Source organism: Neoarius graeffei, chromosome 13, assembly GCF_027579695.1.
Source record: "Neoarius graeffei isolate fNeoGra1 chromosome 13, fNeoGra1.pri, whole genome shotgun sequence".
NCBI classification, from domain to species: Eukaryota; Metazoa; Chordata; class Actinopteri; order Siluriformes; family Ariidae; genus Neoarius; species Neoarius graeffei.
The window spans coordinates 25220778-25245458 of NC_083581.1; the positions used below are offsets into that span (position 1 = coordinate 25220778).

A 24681-nucleotide genomic window follows, 5' to 3' on the forward strand; every position below is an offset into this window, starting at 1 on the left:
CACTCTTCCGCGTTATCTCCCGAGTTGGAATCCCGAAAGAGATTCTGACTGACCAAGGCACTTCGTTTATGTCACATACACTGAACGAACTGTATGGGTTGTTGGGTATTAAGCCGACCCGCACCAGCGTGTATCACCCACAAACGGACGGTTTAGTTGAACGGTTCAATCGCACCCTCAAGAATATAATTAAAAAATTCATAAGTGAGGACGCACGTAATTGGGATAAATGGCTCGAACCCTTGCTATTTGCAGTGCGAGAGGTCCCCCAAGCCTCCACGGGGTTCTCCCCGTTTGAATTGTTATACGGGCGTAAGCCGCGCGGCATTCTAGATGTGCTGCGGGAAAATTGGGAGGAGGGACCTTCACCAAGTAAAAATGAAATCCAATACATTATTGACCTGCGCGCAAAACTCCACACACTCATGCACCTAACTCAGGAGAATATGCGGCAGGCCCAAGAACGACAAACCCGCCTGTACAACAAGGGTATGCGCCTTAGGGAGTTCGCACTGGGAGATAAAGTACTCGTACTGTTGCCCACATCGAGCTCCAAATTGGTGGCCAAGTGGCAAGAACCCTTTGAGGTCACACGGCGAGTCGGGGATGTTGACTATGAGGTGAGGCAAACGGATAGGGGTGGGGGGCTACAGATTTACCACCTCAATCTGCTCAAACTCTGGAATGAGGAGGTCCCCGTGGCGTTGGTGTTGATGAGTTGCTCGATCGGCTAGGCACGGCTTATTTTTACTCGACGCTGGATTTAACAAAGTGTTATTGGCAGATCCCCTTGACTCCATTATCCTGAGAAAAAACGGCCTTTTCCACACCGTTCGGCTTACACCATGTGGTATGTTCCCTATGTGTGGGTGGAGCACAGAGGACGGCAGGACAGAGATCAAGGTATCAGAAGGCTTTATTGCCGTACTTTTCAGTTTGACAATTTCAAGACGTGAATACGAGACACACACACACACTGTCGTCTTGTCTCGGGAAGCTCTCTTCTGCTCTCCCTCTGCCTCCTTAAATAGGGCATGGTTACTGGGAAGACACACAAACACAGGTTAATTGCCGTCAGGTGTAGTGATTCTGCCACTCACCTTCCCTGACTCCGCCCTCCTGTCACAGACCGGCGCTTGACCACACCCCCGCTGCCACATACCCCCACTGCTCGACTCAGGCCGGGCGGCCGTCCGTCCTGCAGCCGACTCCCCCCCCCGACGGGAGAGGAAGTCCGCCACGACCATCTGCGCCCCCGGCCTGTGGACCACCTTGAAATTAAAGGGTTGGAGTGTCAGATACCAACGGGTGATCCGCGTGTTGGCATCTTTCATGCGGTGGAGCCATTGGAGGGGTGCGTGGTCCGAACAGAGGGTGAAAGGGCACCCCAGCAGGTAGTAACGGAGGGCGAGGACCGCCCACTTGATCGCTAGACATTCTTTTTCGATTGTGCTGTAGCGCCCCTCACGCACCGACAGCTTCCGGCTAATGTACAGGATGGGGCGGTCCTCCCCCTCCACCTCCTGGGACAACACCGCCCCTAGCCCTCTGTCTGACGCGTCGGTCTGCAACACAAAAGGGAGAGAAAAGTCAGGGGAGTGTAATAGTGGCCACCCACACAGTGCAGCCTTTACCTCAGAGAAAGCCCGCTGGCACTGCTCTGTCCACTGGACCGGATCTGGTGCCCCCTTTTTAGTGAGATCAGTCAGCGGGCTGGTGACATCCGAATAATTAGGTATAAACCTACGATAGTAGCCAGCCAGCCCCAGGAACTGTCTCACCCCCTTTTTGGTCTTGGGCCTCGGGCAGGCCGCAATTGCTGCTGTCTTGTTAATTTGGGGACGCACCTGCCTGTTGCCCAAGTGGAAGCCCAGATACCGTACTTCCACCCGCCCAATCGCACACTTCTTCGGGTTGGCAGTGAGACCCGCTCGCCTCAGCGACCTAAGGACGGCCCTCAGGTGTTGTAAGTGCCGCTGCCAGTCGTTACTATAAATGATTATATCATCAAGGTATGCGGCCGCATAGGTGGTGTGGGGGCGGAGGACCCTGTCCATCAGCCGCTGAAATGTAGCAGGCGCCCCAAACAGCCCAAAAGGAAGTGTGACGAATTGGTGCAAGCCGAACGGTGTGGAAAAGGCAGTTTTTTCTCGGGATAATGGAGTCAAGGGGATCTGCCAATATCCCCTTGTCAAATCCAGTGTCGAATAAAAGCGAGCCGTGCCTAGTCGATCGAGCAGCTCGTCAATACGAGGCATTGGGTACGCGTCGAATTTAGACACCGCGTTGACTTTTCTATAGTCCACACAGAACCGGAACCATCAGCCTTGGGTACCAAGACCACCAGGCTGCTCCAGTCACTGTGGGACTCCTCGATGATGCCCATTTCGAGCATGGTCTGAAGTTCTTCCCGAACCACCTTTTTTTGTGTTCGGGTAGCCTGTAAGGGCGGCTACGCACTACCATCCCCAGGGGCATCTCTATGTGGTGCTCTATGAGGTTAGTGCGACCGGGCAGGGGCGAGAACACATCAAACCTCGGTCTGCAACTGGGCGACCTCTATGAGTTGGGTCGGGGAGAGGTGGTCTCCACAGGGGACCGGAGAGGTACGTGATGCCAATGTCCCTTTTTGAACCTCCGGCCCCAGCTCCGCCTTCTCCGGAACTACTGACACCAACGCCACGGGGACCTCCTCGTTCCAGAGTTTAAGCAGATTGAGGTGGGAAATCTGTAGCGCCCCACCCCTATCCGTTCGCCTCACCTCATAGTCGACGTCCCCGACTCGCCGTGTGACCTCAAAGGGTCCTTGCCACTTGGCAATCAATTTGGAGCTCGACGTGGGCAACAGTACGAGTACCTTATCTCCCGGAGTGAACTCTCTAAGGCGCGTACCCTTGTTGTACAGGCGGGCTTGCCGTTCCTGGGCCTGCTGCAAATTCTCCTGAGTTAGGTGTGTGAGCGTGTGGAGTTTTGCGCGCAGGTCCATAACGTACTGAATTTCGTTTTTGCTTTGTGAAGGTCCCTCCCAATTTTCCCGCAGCACATCTAGGATGCCGCGCGGCTTACGCCCATATAATAATTCGAACAGGGAGAACCCCGTGGAGGCTTGAGGGACCTCTCGCACTGAGAACAGCAAGGGTTCGAGCCACTTATCCCAATTACGTGCGTCCTCACTCACAAATTTTTTAATAATATTTTTGAGGGTGCGGTTAAACCGTTCTACTAAACCGTCCGTTTGTGGGTGATACACACTGGTGCGGATTGGCTTAATCCCCAACAACCCATACAGTTCGTTCAGTGTACGTGACATAAACGAGGTGCCTAGATCAGTCAGAATCTCTTTCGGGATTCCAACTCAGGAGATGACGCGGAAGAGTGCCTCTGCAATACTGCGTGCTGAGATATTGCGCAGAGGCACTGCTTCCGGGTATCGTGTTGCATAGTCCACCAGAACTAATATAAAGCGGTACCCTTGTGCTGACCGATCTAATGGCCCGACGAGATCCATCCCAATTCTCTCGAACGGGGTCTCGATTAACGGAAGAGGGCGCAAAGGCGCTTTTGGAATGCCCGCTGGATTTACTAACTGGCATTCGCGGCATGCCGTACACCACCTACGGACATCGCCGCGAATCCCCGGCCAATAGAATCGGGCCATTATTCGGGCTAGTGTTTTATCCTGCCCTAAGTGTCCAGCCATGGGATTAAAGTGAGCCGCCAGGAATACCAATTCCCGGCGGCTCTTCGGAATTAACAGCTGTGTGACTCGCTCTTTAGTTTGAGTGTCCTGCGTCACTCGGTATAATCTATCCTTCATAACTGCGAAGTAGGGGAAGGACGGGGTGGCGTTCGGCTGGAGCGTTTGACCATCGATTACTCTTACTTGGTCAAACGCATGCCGCAGAGTCTCGTCTCGCAATTGTTCTAATGGGAAATCCGCGAGGGATTCCCCAATAGAGAGAGGAGGAGCCGGCGGCTCCTCACTCTGACGCGGAGATGACGTAGACGGCTCTGTGACAGCTGCTCCCGCCAAAGCGACACCGGGACCTCCCCATGTCAAATGGCAGGACCCACTCTTTACTAGGCGCGTCATTAAACCCCGAAATCCCGGCCAATCAGTCCCCAAAATTAAAGAGTGGGTAAGGCGAGGATTAACTGCCGCCTTCATTATACATTTTTCCCCTCTGAAAAATATGTGGACCGACACCAAAGGGTAGCTGTGAACATCCCCGTGCACACACAACACCTTCACCCCCTGTGCTCCCCCCAATGCCTCGTCTTGAACCAGGCTTTGGCGGATCGAGGTCTGATTGCAACCAGAATCCACCAACGCCTGATATGTAGCCCGTTGGACACTCACCGGTATGCGATACGCTCCGGCCCGATCGAGGGTGGCCTCTGGCACTTCGGGGATCCGTACCACCGCGCCCACTTCCATTGCCGTGCATTATTGTTGCAGGTGGCCCGGCTCTCTGCAGCGCCAGCAAACCGGCCCGGGCTTTCCTTCTGCACCGGTGCTCTGGGGCTCACTCACCTGAGGGGGGGGAGAGACAGACACAGAAGGGAGAAACGGGAGGGCACCACGGGTGCGGCGGGCCGGCTGGGCTGGAGCCGGCCCCCGTCTCCGCGGTGGGGGAATGGGGCGAGGACGGGACACAGAAGGAAGGGGAGAGAGAGAGAGAGAGAGAGAGAGAAAGAAGAGGAGAGAAGGGTTGACGTCTTCGGCTGTCCTGCTGCCGGAACAGCCGCCAAATGATCCTCCGCCAGCCCGACTGCCTGATCCAGCGACGCCGGGCGGTGGCACTGGACCCACTCCACGGTTCCTGCTGATAGGCGGGCGATGAACTGTTCCAGTACCACCTGGTCGACGATTCCCTCGGTGTCGCGATCGTCGGCCCTCAACCACCGCCAGCAGGCGTCCCGGAGCTGCTGGCCGAACGCGAACGGCTGGCCGACTTCCTCCAAATGCAGCACGCGGAAGCACTGGCGCTGTTGTTCCGGTGTGCGCCCCATGCGCTGGAGGACGGCCCGGCGGAGGTCCGCGTAGGCCAGCCGGCGGTCGGCGGGGAGCTGTAGCGCGGCTAGCTGTGCCTCTCCCGTTAGCAGGGGGAGGAGGCACGCCGCGCGCTGCTCCATTGGCCACCCCGAGGCTTCGGCGACCTGTTCAAACAACGTGAGGAACACCTCGGGGTCGTCCTGCGGGCCCATCTTGGTGACAGTGAGGGGGGACGGGCCTGCGGCTGGAGCGCTGGTGGACCCCGCCAACGCGAGGAGATGCCGGAACGCCTCGCAGTCTTCCTGCTGGGCCAGCACCAGGGCTTCGAAGCGCCGCTCTTGTTCCTTTCGGAGTGTGACGAGCGCCTGTTGCTGGCTTTGCTGAGCCGTGGCGAGGGCGTGGACCAGGTCAGCGAATGGGGAGGATTCCATGGGGCTGCTGGGTTGGTGCTCCACTTCCCGGGTTTCAGCACCACTGTGGTATGTTCCCTATGTGTGGGTGGAGCACAGAGGACGGCAGGACAGAGATCAAGGTATCAGAAGGCTTTATTGCCGTACTTTTCAGTTTGACAATTTCAAGACGTGAATACGAGACACACACACACTGTCGTCTTGTCTCGGGAAGCTCTCTTCTGCTCTCCCTCTGCCTCCTTAAATAGGGCGCGGTTACTGGGAAGACACACAAACACAGGTTAATTGCCGTCAGGTGTAGTGATTCTGCCACTCACCTTCCCTGACTCCGCCCTCCTGTCACAGACCGGCGCTTGACCACGCCCCCGCTGCCACACACCAATTTGTCACACTTCCTTTTGGGCTGTTTGGGGCGCCCGCTACGTTTCAGCGGCTGATGGATAGGGTCCTCCGCCCCCACACCACCTATGTGGCCGCCTACCTCGACAACATTATTATCTATAGTAATGACTGGCCGAGGCACCTCCAACATCTGAGGGCCGTCCTTAGGTCGCTGAGGCGAGCGGGTCTCACAGCCAACCCGAAGAAGTGTGCGATTGGGTGAGTGGAAGTACAGTATCTGGGCTTCCACTTGGGCAACGGGCAGGTGTGTCCCCAAATTAACAAGACAGCAGCAATTGCGGCCTGCCCGAGGCCCAAGACCAAAAAGTGGGTGAGACAGTTCCTGGGGCTGGCTGGCTATTATCGTAGGTTTATACCTAATTATTTGGATGTCACCAGCCCGCTGACTGATCTGACTAAAAAGGGGGCACCAGATCCAGTCCAGTGGACGGAGCAATGCCAGTGGGCTTTTTCTAAGGTAAAGGCTGCACTGTGTGGGGGGCCACTATTACACTCCCCTGACTTTTCTCTCCCCTTTATGTTACAGACGGATGTGTCGGACAGAGGGCTGGGGGCTGTTTTGTCCCAGGAGGTGGAGGGGGAGGATTGCCCAGTACTGTATATCAGTCGCAAGCTGTCGGTGCATGAAGGGCGCTACAGCACCATTGAGAAAGAGTGCCTGGCGATCAAGTGGGTGGTCCTTGCCCTCCATTACTACCTGCTGGGATGCCCTTTCACCCTCTGTTCGGACCACGCGCCCCTCCAGTGGCTCCACTGCATGAAGGATGCCAACGCGCGGATCACCCGTCGGTATCTAGCACTCCAACCCTTTAACGTCAAGGTGATCCACAGTCTGGGGGCACAGATGGTCATGGCGGACTTCCTCTCTCGTCAAGGGGGGGAGTTGGCTGCAGGCCGGATGGCCGCCCGGCCTGAGTCGGGCGGTGGGGGTACAGTGGGGCAAAAAAGTATTTAGTTAGCCACCAATCGTGCAAGTTCTCCCTCTTAAAAAGATGAGAGAGGCCTGTAATTTTCATCATAGGTACACTTCAACTATGAGAGACAGAATGGGGGGAAAGAATCCAGGAAATCACATTGTAGGATTTTTAATGAATGAATTGGTAAATTCCTTGGTAAAATAAGTATTTGGTCACCTACAAACAAGCAAGATTTCTGGCTCTCACAGACCTGTAACTTCTTCTTTAAGAGGCTCCTCTGTCCTCCACTCGTTACCTGTATTAATGGCACCTGTTTTAACTCATTATCAGTATAAAAGACACCTATCCACAACCTCAAACGGTTACACTCCAAACTCCACTATGGCCAAGACCAAAGAGCTGTCAAAGGACACCAGAAACAAAATTGTAGACCTGCACCAGGCTGGGAAGACTGAATCTTCAATAGGTAAGCAGCTTGGTGTGAAGAAATCAACTGTGGGAGCAATTATTAGAAAATGGAAGACATACAAGACCACTGATAATCTCCCTTGATCTGGGGCTCCACGCAAGATCTAACCCCGTGGGGTCAAAATGATCACAAGAACGGTGAGCAAAAATCCCAGAGCCACACGGGGGGACCTAGTGAGTGACCTGTAGAGAGCTGGGACCAAAGTAACAAAGGCTACCATCAGTAACACACTATGCCGCCAGGGACTCAAATCCTGCAGTGCCAGATGTGTCCCCCTGCTTAAGCCAGTACATGTCCAGGCCCATCTGAAGTTTGCTAGAGAGCATTTGAATGATCCAGAAGAGGATTGGGAGAATGTCATATGGTCAGATGAAACCAAAATAGAACTTTTTGGTAAAAACTCAACTTGTCATGTTTGGAGGGGAAAGAATGCTGAGTTGCATCCAAAGAACACCATACCTACTGTGAAGCATGGGGGTGGAAACATCATGCTTTGGGGCTGTTTTTCTGCAAAGGGACCAGGATGACTGATCCATGTAAAGGAAAGAATGAATGGGGCCATGTATTGTGAGATTTTGAGTGAAAACCTCCTTCCATCAGCAAGGGCATTGAAGATGAAACGTGGCTGGTTCTTTCAGCATTACAATGATCCCAAACACACCACCCGGGCAATGAAGGAGTGGCTTCGTAAGAAGCATTTCAAGGTCCTGGAGTGGCCTAGCCAGTCTCCAGATCTCAACCCCATAGAAAATCTTTGGAGGGAGTTGAAAGTCCGTGTTGCCCAGCGACAGCCCCAAAACATCACTGCTCTAGAGGAGATCTGCATGGAGGAATGGGCCAAAATGCCAGCAACAGTGTGTGAAAACCTTGTGAAGACTTACAGAAAATGTTTGACCTCTGTCATTGCTAACAAAGGGTATATAACAAAGTATTGAGATGAACTTTTGTTATTGACCAAATACTTATTTTCCACAATAATTTGCAAATAAATTCTTTAAAAATCAGACATTTTGTGGATTTTTTTTCTCATTTTGTCTCTCATAGTTGAGGTATACCTATGATGAAAATTACAGGCCTCTCTCATCTTTTTAAGTGGGAGAACTTGCACAATTGGTGACTGACTAAATACTTTTTTGCCCCACTGTATGTGGCAGCGGGGGCGTGGTCAAGCATCGGTCTGTGACCGGAGGGCGGAGTCAGGGAAGGTAAGTGGCAGAATCACTACACCTGATGTTAATTAATGTGTTTGTGTGTCTTCCCCAGTGACTGCGCCCTATTTAAGGAGAGAGAGCGAGAGCAGAGAGAGCTCTCTCCCCAACCAAGACGACTGATGTGTGTGCATGTGTCTGAGTGTAAATATAGACACTGAAAAGCTAAATAAAATAGTTTTTTTTAACTCAGTTCTGGCCTGCCGTCCTTCTGTGCTCCACCCACCTACACGAACTGTCACAAAATTCATTAGAATGTACACTCACCGGCCACTTTATTAGGGACTTGTTCTTGATTCTAAGATTCCTGTTCTTGGCTGCAGGAGTGGAACCCAATGCAGTCTTCTGCTGTTGCATGCTGTGATGCTTTTCTGCTCACCATGGTTGTAAAGCGTGATTATGAGTTACTATATCCTTCCTGGCAGCTCGAACCAATCTGGCCATTTTCCTTTGACCTCTCTTATCAACAAGGTGTTTGTTTCCACCCACAGAACTGTCGCTCACTCAGTGTTTTTGGTTTTTTTCAGCATTGTGTGTAAACTCTAGAGACTGTTGTGTGTGAAAATCCCAGGAGATCAGAAGTTTCTGAAATACTCAAACCAGTCCATCTGGCACCAACACCCATGCCACAGTGAAAGAAAGTCACACTTTAAGATCACAATTTTTCCCATTCTGATGTTTGAAGTGAACATTAACTGAAGCTCTTGATTTGTATCGGCATGATTTTATGCATTGTGCTGCTGTCAAGGGATTGGCTGATTAGATAACTGCATAAAACAGCAGGTGGTTGGGTGTTCCTAATAAAGATGCTGGTGAGTGTCTATCTACTAATAGAGCTCATCATTAGATTAGATAGCTTGAACACCTTACAACATATGAACTTGTAATTAAAACTCAGGATATAATTGTCGTGAAGTGAAAAATTACAACTCAGGTCAAAAATGAGACAGAATTTTGTCTCTGAGTTATGCTGGCTCATGCCTGGTCCAGCGAAGCATAGGCAGATCTCATTATAGTGTCAGATTAGAGACTGTGATACAGAAAAAGCATGGGAGAGTGTATAATTATATGACATAAGTAATTGCACCCTTTGTAAATATGGGCAAAAAATACTATATCAATACTATCAATACATTTGACCCAATAATTAAAAAATGATAAAGAATAACATTTTATCACAAAACATGAACATTATTGAAATCCCTAAACCAACTTCATTTAAATGACAAAATATTAACAAAAAAGACTCCCTGGGATGGCAACATGGTTGTGTAGAGGTTAGCACTATCGCCTCACAGCAAGAAGGTTCTGGGTTCAAACCCAGTGGCTGATAGGGGCCTTTCTGTGCAGAGTTTGCATGTTCTGTCTGTGTGGGATCGGCTCCAACTGCCAGCCTGGACTCCCCAGGACTCTTGTTGCTATCCTCCCCTTCCCCCCCAATTTCCTTTCTTCCTTGGGGTTTGAATATGATACCTTATCTTCATCACCTATTAGGAAACCAAGGAGTTTTTAATATGTTCAAGGTAGGTAATGGATATATTTAAAAAAATAGCAATATGAAAAAAAAAATAGGTATCATATGAACATATTTAAAAAAAAAAGTTTCTTGGTTGGCCCTTACACTTGTCCGTTAGACTGAGGGTGATACTCAGATGTGAGACTGACTGATATTCCAAGTCATTCCATGAAACATGACCAGAGATGGGAAATGAATTGAGGACCTCTGTCGCTAACTATGTCCTTGGGAATGCCAAAGTACCTGAATATGTTCTGAACGAGAAGTTCAGCAGTCTGGAATGCAGTCAGGATGCCCGGTAATGGAAAGAGCTTTAGTGCCTTGGAGAATCAGTCTATGATCACAATGATAGCGGTGTTGCCCATAGAAGGTGGCAGGTCTGTGATAAAGTCAAGGGCTATGTGTGACCATGGTCTCTGTGGTACAGGAAGTGGATACAGCTTACCCGCTGGCAGAGTATGAAGCACCTTGGCTTGGGCACATTCTGAGCAAGATGCAATGAACTGATGGATCTCTGTGAACATGTTTTCCCACCAGTACTTGTTGCTTAGTAACTGGTGGGTTCGTCGGCTACCTGGATGTCCTGTATCGGGAGATGTGTGGGCCAAGGTGATGAGTCATCCTCTAAACTGCCTTGAGATGTAAAGAAGACCAGGTGGAAGGAGTAGTTCTGGGCTGAGCATTTCATATTTGCTGGTCTAAATCCCACGTGATGGATTGAACAAAGCACTTGGGTGGAAGAATTGTGGAAGTGGAGGTTTCTTGCTGTGAGGAGATGAAAGTGCATGACAGAGCATCTGCCTTCATATTCCTTGACCCTGGATGGAATGAGATGGTGAAATTGAATTGGGTGAAGAAGAGGGCCCATCTGGCTTGGTGTGGATTGAGATGCTTAGCTTTCTTGAGATATTCTAGGTTTTTATGGTCAGTGAGTATTGTAAAAGGATGAGTGGCTCCCTCCAGCCAGTGTTGCCACTCCTCAAGTGCAAGTTTAATGGCTAAGAGTTCACAGTTACCTACATCATAGTTTCGTTCTGCAAATGTGAGCTTCTTTGAGAAGTAAGCCATGGGGTGAAGTCTGTGCTTTTGTCCACAATGTTGGGACAAGATTCCTCCAACACTCGTGTCAGATGCATTGACATCAATGACAAAAGGTTTAGTTGGGTCAGGATGCTGCAGAACTGGGGCTGAGGTGAACATTTTCTTTAGCTGATTAAAGGCTTCACCTGCAGAGGGATTCCATTGCAGCTGTTTAGGTCCCTTCTTCAGCAAAGTCATCAGTGGTGTTACAATGGAACTAAAACCTTGAATGAAGTGTTGATAGAAATTTGCAAATCCCAAGAAACGCTGAAGTTCTTTGATTGAGGTGGGTACTGGCCAAGACATACCTGTGGATACCTTGGAGGAGTCCATGCTGTCTCCTTCTGAACTAATGATGTATCCTAGGAATGAAATTTGCTTCTTATGGAACTCACACTTTTCGGCTTTGACATAGAGGTGGTTCTCCAATAAACGTTGGAGAACTACTCTGACATGTTCTTGATGGCTTTCTTCATTGGGGGAATATATCAAAATGTCGTCAATGTATGCTATGACATAGTGGCCTAGCATGTCCCTTAGCACATCATTGATCAGACATTGGAATATGCTGGGAGCTGAAGAAAGGTCATGTGGCACTACCTCATATTCGAAGTGACCAGTGGTGGTACTAAATGCAGTTTTCCACTCATCTTCCTTCTTGATCCTTATCAAGTTGTATGCACTGCACAGGCCGAGCTTGGAGAACACCTTTGCTGAGTGGCGCTGTTCTAGCGTAGCTGGAACAAGAGGCAAGGGATACAGATATTTAACTGTGACTTGATTAAGCCCTCTGTAATTGATACATGGTTGAAGGCCACCACCTTGCTTTTCGACAAAAAAGAAGCCTGCCGAGGCTGGCAACTTTGAGGAATGGATGTATCCCTGATTGAGGGCTTCCTGAATGTACTCCTCCTCCACATGTTCCTTCTGGGAGAGAGGGTAAATACAACCACGGGGAGGTGACATACCTGGTATAAGGTTGATGGCACAGTCATATGGTCTGTGAGGAGGTAATCCACAAACCTTTTCTAAAAACTCCTTGCAGGTCTAGGTAGCACTCAGGAATGTTCTCGATGGAGTCTGGGGGCTTTCCACCAATGTGGAAGTGATCCTGAGTTGTGGGTGCACAAGATAGTGTTGGAAGCAAGTAGGTGACCATTGCAGAATTTCCTTGTTATGCCAGGAGATCAGAGGATCATGAAGTTGTAGCCAAGGATACCCCAGAATGATATCGTGATGTTCAATAGAGGTTGCATAGAGAGAAATTTGTTCAGAATGGAGTGTTCCCACCTGAATGTGAATGGGAGCAGTTCTGGTGGTTATCCTGCCTTCACCTATGGGTCCTCCATCAATAGTTTGGATGCTGATGGGGCTTTGCAGAGGGATTGTGGGTAGGTCATAGGTCTGGATGATTGTGTTGTTGATGAAATTCCCCTCTGCTCCCGAGTCTATGAATGTAGACGTGCGTGGAAGATACCAATTTTAACAAGACAGGCACTTTAAATGACTGTGTATTAAATTTTCGATTGGGACTCACTGCCGGGGTGGCGGGTTCCACCGGCTTGGAGCATGCAGGACGGATGGGACATTGATTTATCTGATAAACTGAACTTCCGCAGTAGAAACAGAGACCCTTTTTCTTTCTCCTTTATTGCTCTGATCTCTTCAGGTGAGTGCAAGAAACTTCCATGGGTGCACCCTCCTCAGTGCATGGAGCAGATTTGGAGGTTTCTTTGAGAGAGGGTCAGCTGGTAAGTAGATGGTCCAGCTGGATGGCGAGGTCTATCAGGGAGTCCAGTGTCAGGTTGACATCCCTACATGCTATTTCACTAAGTATGTCAAGACAGAGGCCCTGATGAAAAACAGCTTTCAATGCTGGTTCATTGCATCCACTGGCTGCAGCAAGCGTACGAAAGTCTAGTGCGTACTATGCAACTTTTCTAGAGCCTTGTTTCATGTTGAGGAGACTCCCTCCAATTTCTATGCCTTCAGGTTCAGGATCAAATACTCATTTGAAACATTTGAGAAAATTCTCATACGAAGTTGTATGTTCACCTCCTTTACTCCATACAGCATTAGCCCATTGTAGTGCCTTACCAGTAAGGAAGGACAAAAACTTAGCAATCTTGTGTTCATCCAAGAGACGAGGCATAGTGGAGAAATACAGTGAACACTGAAACAGAAACCTCTTACAGGCAGTGGTATCTCCGGCATACTTCTCGGGAACAGGAAGCTGTAGCACGGCATTCAAAGCTGTCTCAGGGTGTGGAAGGAGGGCCTGCAACATTACAGTACAGTTGCAAGTTGTGTCATCCGCGTGTTGAGATCAGCGAGCATCTGTTGATGTTCTCCTAACAATCTTCCCTGAGCGTTCAGAGCGGTCTGTTTGGCTTCTTCTGCTATATCCATGTTAAAGTGAAGTATCCTGTCAGAGTGCAGGCACTTACAGATGTAATCGCAGGGAGAAGAGACAAACAGCGTAGAGCCAAATTACAAAGCAGAAATCATAGTCAGTAGGTGGGTGAGGGTCGGTCGATCAGCAAGCAGAGTAATGCAGACAAAACCAGGAAGAGGAAACATGAGAAGGATAGTGAGAGTCAAAATAACAAGAGATCAGGCAGAGAATACAAAGGCTTGGTATGGACTGGGAAAGCAGAATGATACTTTGCAATGAGGCAGAGTTTGAAAGGGGCTTAAGTAGCATGGTGGTGATTGATCTAATGACAAATAGCTGAGTTCAGTACTCCGGTGACAGGGATGCTGTGAATCTTGGTCACTGTAGTCTTCGGCGGCCATGTTTGTAGTTTGTGCTGTTGGTTTCAGCGCTCCTACTGGCATTCTGCTGCACATGCACAGAATCATTTCTTTGCCAGCTGGGAAAGAGAGAAGATGAGGCTAATCCAGTGCTAGGTTTAAGCACTAAATAAATAAATTAAAAACTGAAACTGAAGATGCGCTGAACACCCGAAAGGCTACCAAAACTTCATCATATATTCTTCACACATATTTACAAGAGAAAAACATACCAATGGACATCGAAAAACTGGAAAAGAGACATGTCTGAGATGTAAAACTTCTGCACTAGCACGTGACTGTGACAGTTTGTAAACAAACATGGCTGTGAGGTTTGCTTCATTAAAAGCAGAAGATTTTGAAAGAATTTTGGCTTCCAGGCCACTCCACTGGGTGCAGTTGTTGATGTTGATTTTAAAAGTAACTAAGTAAATTACACAGGGAAAATAATAACCTCATCTCATTTCATTATCTCTAGCCACTTTATCCTTCTACAGGGTCGCAGGCGAGCTGGAGCCTATCTCAGCTGACTACGGATGAAAGGCGGGGTACACCCTGGACAAGTCGCCAGGTCATCACAGGGCTGACGCATATACACAGACAACCATTCGCACTCACATTCACACCTACAGTCAATTTAGAGTCGCCAGTTAACCTAACCTGCATGTCTTTGGACTGTGGGAGAAACCGGAGCACCCGGAGGAAACCCACGTGGACACAGGGAGAACATACAAACTCTGCACAGAAAGGCTCTCACCGGCCACGGGGCTCGAACCCGGACCTTCTTGCTATGAGGCGACAGCACTAACCACTACACCACTATTCCACCGGATAATAATAATAATAATAATAATATTTGGCTTGACTGCACTAGCATTGGCCTTCACTAACACTACACATAAGGTAACTGGACTGCCGTGCTAACAGCACTGAGTCGCAGGTAAGCTCGCGTTGGCCTTCACTAATGCTACTGCTGAATGCTACACCAGCTAGAAGGTAACTAGGATGCCACGCTAACAGCATCAATTCGCAGGTAATCTCATGTTGGCCTTTGAGAATGCTGATATGAAGAGAGTGTGTATGTATAATAATAATAATAATATTGGTTGGCTTTGAGTGGTCTATCAGATATATTCCATTTAGCTAGCATGATATTGAACTCATCTTTGACTCATTCAATATCATGCTAGCTGAATGGAATATTTCTGATAAATCACTCAAAGCCAGCCAATATTATTTAAATACGTCACTCAGATCCACAATGTATTTCATATGAAAAATTTGAGTTTTTCAACACAAGAAGATAAACTTCATACCAAGCCAGTATGTGATTTTTTTTTATTATATATACACGTTCACAAACAAAATGTAACCAAATTTATCAAAACACTTCATCAATTTCCTCATGAGTGACATATAGAAATTTATGTCACAGTTTTGGTTCTCCACGTCCCGGATGTAGCTTGTATGAAAAATACAAGTAGCGTATTTCCCAGTAAAACACTCATTTCCATATAATATATATTGCAAATCATTTCTCATTTGCAGTTGTTTATTAGCCTACTGAAAAAGAAAAGTCACCTTGCTAGATATGAGAGTTTTTATCCTAAACGACTGTTGTGTGATCATGGTTGTGTTTACAAGTAACCTCTCTTTTGAAGTCACAAATCCTTCATTTTCTGATTATTATCAGGATATACAAAAATTCATCAGTGCCAGCAGTTGTGTTTAAAGGCCAGTCTGCTGAGAAAATGTTTCCAGTTTAACTGAGTATATAGAAGTTAATGCTTTATTACTTGTGTAGGGATTTTTGGAGTTTAATTGCTTTAGTAGTACCAAGTAAGAGAGAGAGAGAGAGAGAGAGAGAGAGATTGACCACAGGCCAAAAGGAGCAGGTCAAATGGAGGTTAGTGGTAAAATACAAAGAAAAAGTGGAAACATATGGATTCTAGCTTTCAATTGAGACATTTTTTTGTCATTTAATGAATATTTTATGAACAGTTTAAAGGATCTTGCAGATTTGTGCTGACGTGTTACCTTAAAAATGTCAGTTTTGTTACACCTCATAAGTTATGCGCTTTCTGAGATTGAAAAAAATTTGTTGGCTGTGTAAATGAACATTCTTAGGACCAGTAGCTTGGGAGATATTCTTGCTCACAAAATCTGTGCTCTGTGACTGTTGTAAGCTCATGGATGGCATTTATATCAGTAGATCAGTGCTCAACAGAAATTATGATGAGATCTGTTGGGCTTTATGCTCTTTACTCTAAAAGTAATGACAAAGAGACATTCTGAGGTTCATTTTCTTCCAAAAGGAGGAAGCATCTGTCCACAGTGATGGCTCAGTGAATCAGAAAGCAGAAAGTTTTCCACAAAGTTCCACAGGACATTTGGTTCCAGTGTTGGTTAAAGTTACTATATACTGTAATAATATCCATCCATCCATTATCTATAGCTGCTTATCCTGTTCTACAGGGTCGCAGGCAAGCTGGAGCCTATCCCAGCTGACTATGGGCGAGAGGCTGGGTACACCCTGGAGAAGTCGCCAGGTCATCGCAGGGCTAACACATAGACACAACCAACCATTCACACTCACATTCACACCTACGGTCAATTTAGGGCCACCAATTAGCCTAACCTTCATGCCTCTGGCCTGTGGAGGAAACCGGAGCACCCGGAGGAAACTCACGCAGACAGAGGAGAGCATGCAAAGTCCACACAGAAAGGCCCTCGTCGGCCGCTAGGCTCGAACCCAGGACCTTCTTGCTGTGAGGCAACAGTGCTAACCACTTCACCACCATGCCACCCCTGTAATAATATATAAAAATAAATAAATAAATGAATAAAACATAAAATAAAGGTGTAAATTGTGAGAGAAGAATCACTTCTTTTCCTAGCAGCCCTGTGTTTGTTTTTGGGTCCCCCACCACCAACACACACAAACACATCAAAAAAAAAAAAACTTTTATAAAAGGTATAGACCACACCCACCTCTAGATTAAATCAGAATTCAAAACAGATATGAATATTTTGAACACTAAACATATACAAATAATGGCATTACTGATACTTTGAGGCTGTTTTGTAGATTAATGACTTCATGAATTGTACTAAATACCAGGATCTATCTATCTATCTATCTATCTATCTATCTATCTATCTATCTATCTATCTATCTATCTATCTATCTAAACCTGGATTCCTTGCAGGTGGTTAAGACTTTAAGACTTGTCTCTTTCAACAACATCTGGACCATATAATACAAATCAAAACAGAAACGACAGTGGGAATGCAATCAATCAATCAATCAATCAATCAATCAATCAATCAATCAATCAATCAACATTTTGCAGTGACCAGCTCATTTTTACATTTAGCAGATGTTCTTATCCAGAGTGACATACAACATACCCAAAGCAGCCTGGGGAGCAGTTGGGGGTTAGGTGCCTTGCTCAAGGACACTTCAGCCATTCCTGATTGTAGTAAAGTGTCAAGTAAAGAAAGCTTGCAGTGGACTGAATCTAACTCAGAGCATTTAACGTCTGTCATACAGTCACTCATCTCACTCCCAGCATCCTGTGCTCTCCAATATATATATGTGACCCACAGGACCCCTTAGTGGTTCTAACTGCCTGAATGAAAACAACATTCATGTTACAACATTCCCTCCCTCCATAGTTCACAAGTCTCATCTCATCTCATCTCATCATCTCTAGCCGCTTTATCCTTCTACAGGGTTGCAGGCAAGCTGGAGCCTATCCCAGCTGACTATGGGCGAAAGGTGGGGTACACCCTGGACAAGTCACCAGGTCATCACAGGGCTGACACATAGACACAGACAACCATTCACACTCACATTCACACCTACGGTCAATTTAGAGTCACCAGTTAACCTAACCTGCATGTCTTTGGACTGTGGGGGAAACCGGAGCACCCGGAGGAAACCCACGCGGACACGGGGAGAACATGCAAACTCCACACAGAAAGGCCCTCGCTGGCCCCGGGGCTCGAACCCAGGACCTTCTTGCTGTGAGGCGACAGCGCTAACCACTACACCACCGTGCCGCCCACAAGTCCCAAAGTCTTTTTTTTAAACAATGAACAAAGACTAAGACTACGAGGTAGGCATAGACTGCCCTCCTCGAGGCACCCACGGGGATTATTTTGCCCCTGGAAGAACATACTCCTTGAGATATGTAGGTGCCTTCCTAACTCTAACTGGAAAATGTATTCCTTCATCAAGAGACAGTTCATGGGGGGCTTGCTCAACCGTTTCAGGTGTTGGATGGCCTGGCTCTGGATCTGCCAGTTCAGGGGTTGCCAGGTCCACTGGTAAACTCTCTGCTTGGAAGCTGGCTTCTGTGCATTTCTGATTGTAACATGGACGGATCTGGTCATGATGTCGTCTTACCATCTTTCCATCCTGTGTTTTCACCCTCCATGATACTAGTCCCATCCTCTCAATGAGTGTTGCAGGAATCCACTTTTGGCCCGAGGACCCCCTCACATAAACTGGGTCAGACTTTGTAAATACCCGGTCCCGGGCATGCTTATCATGATATTCTTTCTGTGAGGCTTGTTTTAGTCCTACTTTGTCCCCTAGTGAAGAATGCACTAAATCAAGCTGAGTCCTGATTCTCCAGTTCATGAGGAGCTCAGCAGGTGTGGCTCCAGTTGTGGTCTGAGGGGTTGATCGATACTTAAACAGGAACCTGGATAACTTTGTTTCCACACTCCCCTCCCCCATCTTTTTGATTCCTTCCTTGAACACCTGCACTGCACGCTCTGCACAGCCATTTGAGGATGGGTGATAGGGTGCTGTTTTTACATGTTTTATGCCATTCTTTTTTAGGAAGTTTTCAAACTCCCCACTGACTAGGCTTGGCCCATTATCGCTGACTAGAACTGCTGGGATTCCATGGGTGGCGAATATGGTCTGTAACTTCTCTATGGTAACGGCAGATGTTATAGCCTGCATTGAGTGGGCCTCAATCCACTTAGAGTAGGCATCAATGACAATCAGAAACATCTTTCCCAACACTGGCCCACAGAAATCCAGATGCAGTCTCATCCATGGTTGGGTGGGCCACTCCCATGGATGTAGCAGTGCTGCTACTGGGGTGGCTTGGTTGGACTGACAAGCATGACATCTATGCACTGCTGCCTCTAAGTCTGCATCCATGTTCGGCCACCACACATAGCTGCAAGCTAACGCTTTAATTCTTGAGACCCCTGGATGGGCCTCGTGCAGCTCTTCAATCATGGCATGTCTCCCTTGAGGTGGTATTATCACCCTACTCCCCCACAGTATACACCCATCCTCCATGCTCAGTTCATGTTGTCATCTCACATAGGGCTGCAGTTCTAGATTTGTGCATGCAGCAGGCCAAGAGCCTGGACAGTACATGGTCTCTCCGGGTCCAGTCTCGGATCTGCTTGACCTGCAGCAGTGTACCATTCATGTGTTCCATCAGCACCACCACCTCTCCCTCTCTTGGTGTGGCCAGGGGTGTGCTTGGTAGCAGAAGTCTGCTCAGCGCATCTGCATTCCCATGTTTTGAGCCCTCCTTGTACTCCAAGGTGTATTCATAGGCTGTGAGTGTCAATGCCCATCTTTGCATTCTGGCAGCCGCCAGTTGTGGTATGCCCTTATGCTCACCCAAAAGACCCAGTAGAGGCTTGTGGTCTGTGACTATGGTGCAGTGTTTTCCAAACAGATACTGGTGGAATTTCTTTAGGCCAAACATGATTGCTAGAGCCTCCTTTTCCAGCTGAGAATACCCCCATTCTGCTGATGACAGAGACCGTGACATGTATCCTATAGGTCTGTCAGTGCCGTCGGGAAGCCGGTGAGATAACACTGCTCCCACACCATACGGGGATGCATCACAGGACAGATAGATGGGTTTCATGTCATCAAAATGCACCAAAAGTTGTTCTGACTGGAGGCACTTTTTTGCCGCCTCGAATGCCTGACTTTGTCGTTTTTCCCATTTCCATGGTGTTCCTTTTCTTAAGAGTTCATGTAGAGGCTCTAGTATGGTGGACACGTTAGGCAAGAACCAATGATAATAATTAAGCATACCCAAGAAGGACTTCAGCTGTGTTGGGTTTTCCGGTCTAGGGGCATTTGAAATAGCTTCAACTTTGTCAGCCACTGGCTGAATCCCTTTGTGATTAATTCTGTAACCCAGATACACTACTTCTGGTGCCATGAAGATACATTTCTCTCTTTTGAGACGAAGTCCCACTGCAGTCAGTCTAGCCAGTACTCCCCCTAAGTTCTGCAGGTGGCTAGCATCATTGTCCCCAGTCACCAGGATGTCATCTACTCTCACTACTACCTGAGGAAGTCCTTGTAGTAAGTTATCCATGGTGCGCTGAAAAATGCCTGGGGCTAATGACACCCCACAGGGGAGCCTGGTGTACTGGTACAGTCCACGATGTGTATTTATTGTTGTGAATGTTTTGGAATTTTCATCCAATGGGAGCTGCTGGTAAGCCTGAGACATGTCCAGTTTTGTGAACCTCTGCCCACCTCCCAGCACTGCCAGCAAGTCTTCAGTCTTTGGAATTGGGTAGTTGTCTAACTTTGACACCGGATTCACTGTGACTTTGTAGTCTCCGCATATTCTTATAGTTTTGTCTGGTTTGACTATGGGGACTATTGGGGCTGCCCACTCCGAAAAGCTAACAGGCTTTATGATGCCTTCATTCTGTAGCCTGGTAAGCTCTGTTTCAACTCTCTCCTTTAGTGCATATGGCAAGGGCCTAGCTTTAATGTAACGAGGCTTGGCCTCTGAGTCTACATAGATTTTAGCTGTAGCCCCAACTGAAGTGCCTAGCTCACCTTTAAACACCTCCTGGTCTTGTAAGAGTAGAGCATTTAACTCTTGCTGATGACCTACTTGGAGTTTGAAAATGGCTGTACAATCTAGTCTAATTGCCTTGAGCCAATCTCTCCCCATCAAGTTAGGGCCCACCCCTTTTACCACCAGCAATTGTAACTGCTGCATCTGTCCTTTGTAGTTGACCTGTACATACATCTTGCCTAACACATCTACTCTGTCCCTGGTGTAAGTGTATAGTTTTATTTTAGTAGGCTCAAGTTTTCCACCCCCCATCTGCCTGTATGTTTTCTCATTCAATATTGTCAACCCTGCACCTGTGTCAATTTCCAATGTGATGTTGTGTCCATTCACTGACAGTTGTTCTCTGTATGGCTCCACTCTATGGATCTCAGGTTGTACAGCATGTGAGTGTATTCCTCCTCTTCTTCATTTTCCTCTAGCATGTGTGCAGCACCTCGTGTGTTTCCCCTGTTCTGTCTGGGCTGCCTAGCACTGTGGCATTTTCTGGCCAAATGTCCTTTCTTGTGACAATTATGAAAAACTGTGTCTACAAAACGGCACTCAGCAGGTTCGTGGGTTCCGCCACATCTAAAACATGTGAGATACGGTTTCTGGTTCGAGGCCACTGGCTGCGGTTTGTGAACAGTCCCCTCTACTCCCTTCTGCTGCAACTCCACTATATCTTTTTCCATGGTTTCCATGGCCGTCGCTAATTCCATTGCCCTTGCTAAAGTCATTTTATCATCTGGTTCTGATAGCAACCGGCATTGGATATGATTGTTGTTAATGCCACACACCAGCCTATCCCTCAGCATGTCATCCAGGGATGTCCCGAATGCACAGTATTCAGAAAGTCTCCTCAGTTCAGCTACAAACACTGCAACTGACTGGCCTTGCTGTCTCACTTTTGAATGAAACTTAAATCGTACAACTATAATGTTGCATTTTGGTGCAAAGTGAGAACTCAAAAGTGTCTGTAAGTCTGTTAGGGAGCTGTCTCCCTGCTTACCTGGTAGACACAAATCTCATAGTATGGCATAACTTTTTCCTCCACATGCACTCAAGAAGATGGCACGCTTTTGTCCCGCATCTGTAATTTTATTTGCGGCGAAGTAGAAATCCAGCTGTTCGACATACTGCTGCTAGTCATCTGCCTCTGGGTCAAACTCTCCAATTTTGCCATAGGTCGCCATTGTACTCCTAAACTGTAGTTAACCTTGTCGCCAATGTAGTAAAGTGTCAAGTAAAGAAAGCTTGCAGTGGACTGAATCTAACTCAGAGCATTTATTGCATGTAATGTCTGTCATACGGTCACTCATCTCACTCCCAGCATCCTGTGCTCTCCGATATATATATGTGACCCACAGGACCCCTTAGTGGTTCTAACTGCCTGAATGAAAACAACATTCATGTTACAACACTGATAGTCCAGGGAATTGGACCAGCAACCTTTTGGTCCCAAAGCTACTTCTCTAACCATTAGGCCATTACATCCTCCAGAAGCTGAGGCACTGTGTGCCACCCAAGAGCACTGAAAAACCAGAAGAAATGAAACCCAAGCGTAGCAGTAAGTCATCACTCAGTCTGTTTTGTATATGTGAGAAGCAAGCTGTCTGAATCAATGTGTTTGTCATCTCATCTGATGTGTGAACTCATATGTTATGAGACTTTACACATTGTTAATGGAAGGTGTCGTCTATTCTTACATTTCCTTTCTCACATTTGATAATTGGATTTCTTCTGATCTTTTACTTTTTTAAATGTTTTAATATTTGAAATGTGGTAAAATACATGGTGATAATGGAAGGTTTTTTTACTCCTTGTTTTTCTTTATGAGCTAGTTATTCTCATGTTTTGTCACATATTTTCATGGTTTTTTTGCAGCATTATGAAAGAGTTTTGACTGAATGCAGCATTCCTTCCTTCTCTGCCCATTGTTCAACACTTTAGGATTTTTCTTATTTAAAGCCACATTGGGCCATGCTGAGCCTGAAACTCCTATATTGCATAATCTCTTTTGTCTATTTGTGTGCACTCAGACTGAACTGGGCCTCAAACCACTATTCCATATCTAGCATATAGATAATAGCCTATGTACTTTCTGGAGCATATAATATTCTACACTGTATTGCATGTTGAGCAGGAGCTCTCCTGCCTGGGTCTGCTGTTCAGTGAGGTGTGGACTGCTTTGGTGTACTACACTTGCTATTACATTTATCATGGATATCTCCAAAGAAAGTTGGAGAAGGATATATTTGATGTCCAGCTTCCTAGGCAATGTGGTGAATACCTTTGAAATGGATGTGTCTGGGAAGCCAGTTGATGTAGAATGTTATTGAGTTCTGTAAGGAGCAAAGCCTTCAACGCCTAGTCGTAGATATCCTCTTTGTCATTCAGCAGCCATGATTTTTTTAAATGATTTACCTGAGAGCTAAGAGTGAGCACAAGTGAGAATCAAGTGAATTGTTGTTTGTTTACACTTCAACTTGCAGCATTTTGTTGTAAAGACACAAATGAAAAGCTTAAAAAAACATACTTACACGGGCAAAAACAATACAGGATCCATTCAGCAGCGACTTGATACCGAGGTCCTTTACCCAGCCACATACAAAAAAGTTGTAAGCCTCCATACTCTTCCATGCTTTCATCTGTTTTGTGGTGTAGAAGGATATCTGCAACACCAGATAGTTCAAGATGTCAGGGAACTCGACTGAAGGGTAGTTTTCGAGATCGTATGACAAATCCTTCTTTCCCAGACTGTAGGGCTCGATTCCATTGCACATAGCAATCTTCTGAATATATCTGTAACAGTTCATATAGGTGGGGCGGCACAGTGGTGTAGTGGTTAGCACTGTCGCCTCACAGCAAGAAGGTCCGGGTTCGAGCCCCGTGGCCGGCGAGGGCCTTTCTGTGTGGAGTTTGCATGTTCTCCCCGTGTCCGCGTGGGTTTCCTCCAGGTGCTCCGGTTTCCCCCACAGTCCAAAGACATGCAGGTTAAGTTAACTGGCGACTCTAAATTGACCATAGGTGTGAATGTGAGTGCGAATGGTTGTCTGTGTCTATGTGTCAGCCCTGTGATGATCTGGCGATTTGTCCAGGGTGTACCCCACCTTTCGCCCGTAGTCAGCTGGGACAGGCTCCAGCTTGCCTGCGACCCTGTAGAACAGGATAAAGCGGCTAGAGATAATGAGATGAGATGAGATGAGATGAGGTGTAGTGATTCTGCCACTTACCTTCCCTGACTCTGCCCTCCGGTCACAGACCGATGTTTGACCACGCCCCCGCTGCCACATACCCCCACCGCCCGACTCAGGCCGGGTGGCTGTCCGGCCTGCAGCCAACTCCCCCCCCCCCCCCCCCCCACCGATGGGAGAGGAAGTCCGCCACAACCATCTGTGCCCCCGGCCTGTGGATCACCCTGAAGTTAAAGGGTTGGAGTGCCAGATACCAACGGGTGATCCGCGCATTGACATCCTTCATGCGGTGGAGCCACTGGAGGGGCGCGTGGTCCGAACAGAGGGTGAAAGGGCGTCCCAGCAGGTAATAACGGAGGGCAAGGACTGCCCACTTGATTGCCAGGCACTCCTTCTCAATCATGCTGTAGCGCCCCTCACGCACTGACAGCTTACAACTGATATACAGTACTGGGCGATCCTCCCCCTCCACCTCCTGGGACAAAACGGCCCCCAGCCCTCTGTCCGACGCATCCGTCTGTAACATAAAGGGGAGAGAAAAGTCAGGGGAGTGTAAAAGTGGCCCCCCACACAGTGCAGCCTTTACCTTAGAAAAAGCCTGCTGGCATTGCTCCGTCCACTGGACCAGATCTGGTGCCCCCTTTTTAGTCAGATCAGTCAGCGGGCTGGTGACATCCGAATAATTAGGTATAAACCTACGATAATAGCCAGCCAGCCCCAGGAACTGTCTCACCCCCTTTTTGGTCTTGGGCCTTGGGCAGGCCGCAATTGCTGCTGTCTTGTTAATTTGGGGACGCACCTGCCCATTGCCCAAGTGGAAGCCTAGATACCATACTTCCACCCGC

The 24681-nt window shown here is 47.7% G+C and overlaps 1 pseudogene; it reads right to left on the reverse strand.

Annotated features, from left to right (window-relative positions):
* Positions 1 to 17950: 17950 nt before the first annotated feature.
* LOC132895882 (uncharacterized protein K02A2.6-like) lies at positions 17951 to 20837 on the reverse strand (annotated as a pseudogene).
* Between the last annotated feature and the right edge of the window lie 3844 nt (positions 20838 to 24681).